The sequence below is a fragment of the Dendropsophus ebraccatus genome, chromosome 15 (assembly GCF_027789765.1).
Source record: "Dendropsophus ebraccatus isolate aDenEbr1 chromosome 15, aDenEbr1.pat, whole genome shotgun sequence".
Taxonomy (NCBI): domain Eukaryota; kingdom Metazoa; phylum Chordata; class Amphibia; order Anura; family Hylidae; genus Dendropsophus; species Dendropsophus ebraccatus.
The window spans coordinates 75,258,413-75,267,281 of record NC_091468.1 but is presented as its reverse complement, the minus strand read 5'-3'; the positions used below and the strand labels follow the sequence as shown (position 1 = coordinate 75,267,281).

Sequence of the window (8,869 nt, the reverse complement as noted above, 5' to 3'; positions counted from 1 at the left end):
CATGATGCTATACTGTACAGTAACTTATATATCACATATCCAGCTGTTGTGTTATCAGGGATATACAGTTACTATACATTATATACCACATGCTGCTATACTGTACAGTAACTTATATATCACATATCCAGCTGCTGTGTTATCAGGGTTATACAGTTACTATACATTATATACCACATGCTGCTATACTGTACAGTATCTTATATATCACATATCCAGCTGCTGTGTTATCAGGGATATACAGTTACTATACATTATATACCACATGCTGCTATACTGTACAGTAACTTATATATCACATATCCAGCTGCTGTGTTATCAGGGTTATACAGTTACTATATATTATATACCACATGCTGATTGCTATACTGTACAGTAACTTATATATCACATATCCAGCTGCTGCTGTGTTATCAGGGTTATACAGTTACTATACATTATACACCACATGCTGCTATACTGTACAGTAACTTATATATCACATATCCAACTGCTGCTGTGTTATCAGGGTTATACAGTTACTATACATTATACATCACATGCTGATTGCTATACTGTACAGTAACTTATATATCACAGATTCAGCTGCTTCTCATTGTTTCATCTCTTCTACATGTTATTCAGAATAATAATCAGTATATTTGGGGTGTGGAACCAATTGTCTGCAGATCAGTGATTTCTTATGGGGGAATTTGCTTTGATGTAAGAGTGGATTTGGATTACAAGCGCCGTCCCAGAACGAATTAAGCTCCTAATCCAACACACCACTGTATATATAGAGAGAGAGCAAGGACTGCACCGACATCACTTAAGAAATAAGGCTATGTTCACACACAGTAAAATGATACCACAATCCAGCCGTAACAGGTGGAAAAATGACTTTTTTTGCAAAAGCAGGAGATAAGTGATAAGGGTGTTTATTACATGAATGACCCTATAAGTTACGGCCATTACTCTGTACTGTGTGCGCACGGCCGGCCAAGTTCCCATTCTTCAATGGAGTGTATTATTACATTAAAGGGGTTGTACACAAAAAAAAATTTTTCTTTCAAATGAACTGCTGCCATAAAAGTGCCAGAGATTTGTAATTTACGTCTATTAAAAAATCTCAAGCCTTCCAGTACTTATCAGCTGCTGTATGTCCTGCAGGAAGTGGTGTATTCTCTCCAGTCTGACACAGTTCTCTCTGCTGCCACCTCTGTCCATGTCAAGAACTGCCCAGAGCAGCAGCGACTCCCCATAGAAAACCACTCCTGCTCTGGACAGTAATTTACAATTCTATATACCTTTCTGGTATTAGTTTATTAGAAAAAAAAAGTTGGAGTTCCCCTTTAAATCAAATATTTAATTGCCACTTCAAGCTTTTGTACCATTCTAAATAGTTTTTATTTTTTACAATGAAAGTCTTTAGCGTTAATTTCATTTTCTTTCCCAGGAAGATCCCATAAATATAATCCAGCAGCTGGAACGGACAATCCAAGATCTGATGGCGAAACTGGCTGAACATGAGCAGCGATACCTTCAGCCGAACGCCGCCCCAATGCCAGATCAAATCTCCGAATGTACTGAAAGTATGTCGCTGAAGAGTATGGTGGAGGGCAGAGGGGTGCAGACCTCGCCGTCTGCAGAGTGGTTCCCACAGGACGGCCCTTTGTTGGGAGCAGAGACGCTACTACAATGTGATGATTGTTTGGGACGTTCACAGCAGCAGTCTGTCCCGTTTGAATGTTTGAATCCTCCTTCAGGCCGTGACGTGGCTCCCGGGCATCGGATGACCTCTTCTAGCCCTTCTTTACACTGTGATCATTTGTCTGAAGACAATAAGGTTTCGACTTTCTTGCATTGTTGTAGAACTGATGCCTCTTTAATTCTTTCCTCACCCACTACGTGCACGGACATTCCAGGCCCACGTCCTTCTAAAAACATTCAAGATCCCGGGACTCATGCTCCAGTTACTACGTCTTCCTTTTCTGGCAACTCTCAGCCCAATGGCCAACAAACAAACTCTTTAAGACATAGCGCTCCCTCGAAGATAGCACCTTTACCTTCAGCTCCGGCCCCACCATTACCACCGAGCATTCTCGTACCTGATTTATCTCATCTACAACAACCAAATAATTCCTTAGTACCTCTGCCAGCGCCATTACATCAAGCAGCCATCCCTCCCCCTCCGCCTTTGCCATGTGATTTTCCACAACACGTTATAAACAGTGCAACATCATTAATTGCTCCGCCATGTTTAGTGCACTCTATTACTGCGATACCCCCTCCTCCTCCACCGCCTCCCCCTCTACTGTCATCTTTTATTGCAATTCCTTCCCCACCAGTGCTTCCATGTACTTCTGTATTTCCTCCTCCACCACCTCCACTACCATCATTACCAGGTTTTCCTTCTCTTCCATTGCCATCTCCACTGCCTATTATCAGTGGTATTCCTCCTCCTCCTCCACCACCACTTCCAGTTACCACAGCCTTTCCACCTCCCCCTCCTCCACTACCACCAGCGACACCCTCACCAGGTACCTTTCAGATTCCTCCTCCTCCACCACTACCAGCGACATCCTCACCAGGTACCTTTAAGATTCCTCCTCCTCCACCACCACCACCACCAGCGAACTCCTCCCCAGGTACCTTTCAGATTCCTCCTCCACCACCACCACCACCACCAGTGAACTCACCAGGTACCTTTAAGATTCCTCCTCCTCCACCACCACCACCACCACCAGCGAACTCCTCACCAGGTACCTTTCAGATTCCTCCACCACCACCAGCAACCTCCTCACCAGGTACCTTTCAGATTCCTCCTCCCCCTCCTCCACTACCAGGTACTGCAGCAATTCTATCGGCACCTCTGGCACATAATATTGCAGTTCCACCACCTCCTCCGCTACCACCACCAAATCTACCTCCATCTTTATTTCATCCTCCTGCTGGCTTTGCTCACCCTCAGACACATCTACCACCTCCTCTGCCAGCTGGATTATTTACTATAGGACTAAGTCAAGACAAAGATAACAGGAAAGCCGCAATTGAGCCGACGAGACCCATGAAACCTCTTTACTGGACGAGAATTGAATTGCATGGAAAAAGGTAATCCTCTAAACATAAGCGTGTATGTCTGCTGTCTGTGTTCTGTCAATTCCTCCCAGTATGCAAAAAAGGGTCCCTGGAGTCTCAGTCACAAGTCTCGAAACACGGGAAGAGCCAGATAGCCTTCCTGGGCAGGAAACCTGTTGCTAAGGGCGCCCCCTAGTGGTGAGATCACCAGTCCACCCTGATCCGTAGCCCCTTATGTCCCACTCGGTTGTGAGTGTTGGACCACAAATAGGGGTACACCAGGGTGGCCCCTATAGCGTCAAAGTTTAACTCTGTTGTGAGTACTACAACACGACAAGGGAAATCCCAAAGCCAGGCACCCATCCACAGACAGCTGCCCCGGGGTATCCATCCACAGACAGCTGCCCCGGGGTGTGCACTTTAAGGCTATGTTCACACTACGTAAGATGTGTAATAATCATGGCCGTTGTTGCCGATTTGCAACAACGGCCGTAATTACTACGGAACTTACGTAGTGCTGCCTTCTATGGAATCCTGGCCGGAGTGTATGCACTTAGTACATATATACATACACATAGTATACACTCCGGCCGGGATCCCTAGCGACGGCCGAAGAAAACCTGTCAGTACCCACAATGGAGCTCTGCTCCATTGTGAGCAGCGGGGAATTCAGATGCGGGCGCAACCAAATTCAGTGGCAATGAAGATCATCAGTACCAGCCGGGATGATCTTCTCTGACACCGGCCCCGCTGTGGGAACATGGCCTAAAATTGATATCTAAGTGATAGTTTTAAGATTTTTTTTTTTAATTTGTGTGGTAGACTTTTTATTTTATGTTGTGGTAATCCTTAGGGACGAGTGAAGCTGCAATCGCAACAAAGGCTGCAAAATTTCGCTTTGTTAAAAAGTGAATTTTCGCCAGCTTTGTTTTAAAATTTGTTAAACATGGCGGATGCACATAAAAAAGCAACAAAATAATGGTATACTCACCTGTCCACACTCCCCGGGTGTCCTCCTCTGCATCTGTGGTGTCTCCAGTCGCCTCCAGCCCACTCAGCCACTCACTGACTGAGAGGGGCAGCGCCGTGGCTAGTGATCTGGCTGTCACTCTTGTCTGGAGTTACAGTTATGCTCAGCCAATCGCGGCTGAGCTTCGGATGACGCTGCAGAGGGCGGCCAGCACTCGGGAAGATCCCCTGGCCGCCCGAAGACGTCACTGCTGAGGATCGGAGACCGTGGTCGGCACGTGACAGGTATGTATAGCGCACCACACTTCCGGGTACACGGGTGGGGGTGGTGGGACACGGGGAAGGGGGCCATTCACAGACATAACATACATTACAAAGTTGTATAACTTTGTAATGTGTGTTATTCTGTGAATAATTTTTTATCGCCGGACAACCCCTTTAAGGACCCACGAAGAACCTGTGTGTCATGGCAGCCCTAAGGGAGTACAGAGCGGGCTCACAACCTCATCAGCAGTCGTGGACTACAGCTATTTGGTGGCACATCCTGGTTGGCAACAACAAGCAAATCTGTACTAGACGCCACCCACCCCAGACCGCTGGTATCGTTTTCTAGCCTTCACCTTCCGTTCCTCGGGTCCGTGTTATGCCTAAAAACAAGTTTTATTCCAGATGCAAGATGGGGTTACAAAGTAGCGAGGCGGATGCATCCTAACCCTAGGCCTGCAGCCTGAAGAGTAGAAAGAAAAACAGAGAGTGAGGCGCTGCAGGCCCAGGGCACACATGCTCTAGGCCCCACCAGAAAAATAATTGTTTTTAGGCATATTACTGAGATACCATCTAGTTGTTGGTGAGGCGCCCAATAGTTGTTGTAGAGGTGACCAATAGTTGTATGGTGAGGCACCCCCCCTGGGTGTTGGTGAGATAATGCCTAGTAGCTGGTGATGCACCCCTAGTTGTTGGTGAGGTGCCCAATCGTTGTTGGTGAGGTGCCCATGACGCCCCCAGTTGTTGGGGAGGCAATTTTCACAATAGTGACTATAAGCTGCACAGTTCTGTATTTTGTAGCTGCTTTATTGGTAGATCGAGCCTAGGAGACAGGTGAGAGGCAGCACTAGCATTATTTCCAGCCTTTACACAGATGGTGAGGGTTAGGCATTCCCTTGGTCTGTTTGGTGAGGCTACCGTAGAAAAAGCTGGACCAGGGGGACTTCAAATAAGAGTGTAAAAAAAAAAAAAGACAATTTAACTAAAAAAAAAAAAATCCCACCCCATAATAAAAGTTTAAATCGCCCCCATTTCATACATAAAAAATAAACATAAATAACAGATCATAGCGCAAACACTGACCCCTCACACAGCCCCATATATATAGGGAATAGAGCACAGGATAACAGCGTTATATAGAGGGAATAGAGCAAAGGATAACAGTGTTATACAGAGGGAATAGAGCAAAGGATAACAGCGTTATACAGAGGGGAATAGAGCAAAGGATAACAGTGTTATATAGAGGGAATAGAGCACAGGATAACAGTGTTATACAGAGGGAATAGAGCACAGGATAACAGCGTTATACAGAGGGAATAGAGCACAGGATAACAGCGTTATACAGAGGGAATAGAGCAAAGGATAACAGCGTTATACAGAGGGAATAGAGCACAGGATAACAGCGTTATACAGAGGGAATAGAGCACAGGATAACAGCGTTATACAGAGGGAATAGAGCAAAGGATAACAGCGTTATACAGAGGGAATAGAGCACAGGATAACAGCGTTATACAGAGGGAATAGAGCACAGGATAACAGCGTTATACAGAGGGAATAGAGCACAGGATAACAGCGTTATACAGAGGGAATAGAGCACAGGATAACAGCGTTATAAGGAGGGAATAGAGCACAGGATAACAGCGTTATACAGAGGGAATAGAGCAAAGGATAACAGCGTTATACAGAGGGAATAGAGCACAGGATAACAGTGTTATACAGAGGGGAATAGAGCACATGATAACAGCGTTATACAGAGGGGAATAGAGCACAGGATAACAGCGTTATACAGAGGGAATAGAGCACAGGATAACAGCGTTATACAGAGGGACAGATTATCTGCCAAAGATTTGAAGGAACAGCCAGGAATGGACTATAAACAGAGATCAGGTCATACAGGAAAGCCTGAGATTTTCCCTCTTTCAAATGCATTTCTGGCTTTGGCTTGAAATCTTTGGCAGATAATCTTTCTGTGTAAATGGACCCTAAGTGTATCCTCTGTTCACAAGATACTCCTGAGGGTGGAGCTCGACTTTCCCAGAGGATACGCCAGGTCGCTACCTCCTGAGATAGACAAAGCACGTGACAGACCAGATGGCAAGGGTGGGACAACCTGACAGTACAGACAATACTGCACACACAGGACACACCGGATGAAAGTAATTGATGCAGGTGACAGATGCTTAGGACGAAGACACAGGTGCAGTTCACACAAGGCGGATAACCAGGTGCAAGAATGGAAGCAGGAGCAAACACTGTTTGGATCAGGCTCACACACAGGAGGCAGCTATGCTGGAAGCAAGTGGGAGTGCAGGAACAAACAACAGAAACTCCAGGGAACAGGTAACACAGGAACAGGATAGGAACACGGTAACCAGGGCAGGAATCACAGGAACACTTTTGCAGAGCAAATGCACAAACACCTCTGCAGGACCAAAGGACCTTGACACTCAGGCAGAGCACATGTGCAGAATAATGGCTAACCACAGGTGCAGAATAATTAAGGCACAGAGCAGTGTGCACACGCCCCCTCTAGTGGCTAGATCTATATTACTTGCAGAGGAACATGCAGCTGTAGGCCAGGTTCAGACTATGGTAATTGTGCGGCGGTATTTTTGGTGGTTCATGCGTACGCTGGAAAGTATACGATATACGGCTGTACAGTGCACACTATGTATGAATCTACGGCCCTATCGTGAACGGACCCGTAAAAAATGAACAAGACCATTGTTTGCGGCAGGAAACGCGGCCGTGGATTGACAGGCGGTCCGTACGGAGTACTTCAAAAATAGCCGGCAATGATGCCGAATGCCGATGCCTCTAATAGTTAATATATTAAATTAATAAAACACATTTTCTTTGTAATAAAGTCCCTTTCGTTGTTCAATAATTTAATTCTAACGAATCCATCATTGTGCAATTAAATATACTGTTAAAATAAATATATATATAAATAAATGTATATTTATATATATATTTATTTTTTGACAGTATATTTAATTGCACAATGATGGATTCGTTAGAATTAAATTATTGAACAACGAAACTGAATTTATTTAATCGAAAATGTGTTTTATTAATTAAATATTAATTAGTACAGGAAGCTCCATAAGCCGTTAATTCATATTGCCGGTAATAGATCGTTCTGTACTAATCATCACTTTACTTTAATGAAAACATCAAATGTTTCTTCTAATTCTGTTATCACAATAGCATTATTAGAAGAAACACTTAGAATTATATGTGTGCTCAGCTGATTGGCTGATTGGCTCAGCGCACATATAATTAGCGGGTCCGCAGCATAGTGACTTCATTGTGCTGCGGACCAGCGAAGAGACAACATCGGGGTGAGTATAGAGCTCTCCCCACCCCCTCCCCAGCACTGCACCCCTCCCAGCAAGGAAGGGGGGGTCAGTTAACCCCTTCCTTGCTGGGATGGGTGCAGTCTGCTATCAGTCTGGCCCCCAGGGGGTTAAGGGGGATGCAATACATCCTCCCTTAACCCCTTGGGGGCCAGACTGTAAGCAGCGATCTGTAAAGATGCTGCATACTGTAAGGATCACAACACCGCTCACAATGATGGGTGTTGTGCTCCTGTTTGTGTGTTTTTTGTGTGTTTCTCCCTTTTTGTTTTTCAGATATCGGTATCCTGGGGATTACGTCGGATTCCGTGGACTACGTCGATGACCAGCGTTTTTTTTTGTTTTGTTTTTTTATAAAATGGTCAATGAGGGGTGTGGGGGTGTTTTTATTTGAATAAAAAATTTTTTTTACTTGTGTCTTGTCTTTATTTCTTTACTTTATAGACTTAGTAGTGGAAGCCGTCTAATAGACGGAATCCATTACTAAGTTGGGGCCTAGTGTTAGCCGGTATAAAATGGCTAACACTAACCCCCTATTATTACCCCAGTACCCAATGCCACCAGGGGTACTGGGAAGAGCCGGGTGCCAGTGGTCCCGGAGCGTCAAAATTGGTGCTCCTGGACCGGGCGGCAGCAGGCTGGTAAGATTTAGGCTGGGGAGGGCCTAAACCAATGGCTCTTCCCACTATGGTGTTACCAGGCTGCTGTCGTTTGGTTTTTAACCCAGCTGGTTATAAAAATAGGGGGGACCCTATGCGGGTTTTTTTAAAATAAATAAATAATTAAAAAAAACGCATAGTGTCCCCCCTATTTTTATAACCAGCCGGGTTAAAAACCAAACGACAGCAGCCTGGTAACACCAGGGTGGGAAGAGCCATTGGTTTAGGCCCTCCCCAGCCTAAATCTTACCAGCCTGCTGCCGCCCGGTCCAGGAGCGCCAATTTTGACGCTCCGGGACCACTGGCACCCGGCTCTTCCCAGTACCCCTGGTGGCATTGGGTACTGGGGTAATAATAGGGGGTTAGTGTTAGCCATTTTATACCGGCTAACACTAGGCCCCAACTTAGTAATGGATTCCGTCTATTAGACGACTTCCACTACTAAGTCTATAAAGTAAAGAAATAAAGACAAGACACAAGTAAAAAAAATTTTTTATTCAAATAAAAACACCCCCACACCCCTCATTGACCATTTTATTAAAAAAAAAAAAAAAAAAAAAA

General features: G+C 45.1%; 1 pseudogene; it reads left to right on the top strand.

Moving 5' to 3' along the window:
- The first annotated feature begins 1,440 nt into the window (after window positions 1-1,440).
- The window catches only part of LOC138774041 (formin-2-like), a 136,492-nt pseudogene continuing 129,063 nt past the window's right edge, over window positions 1,441-8,869 (top strand).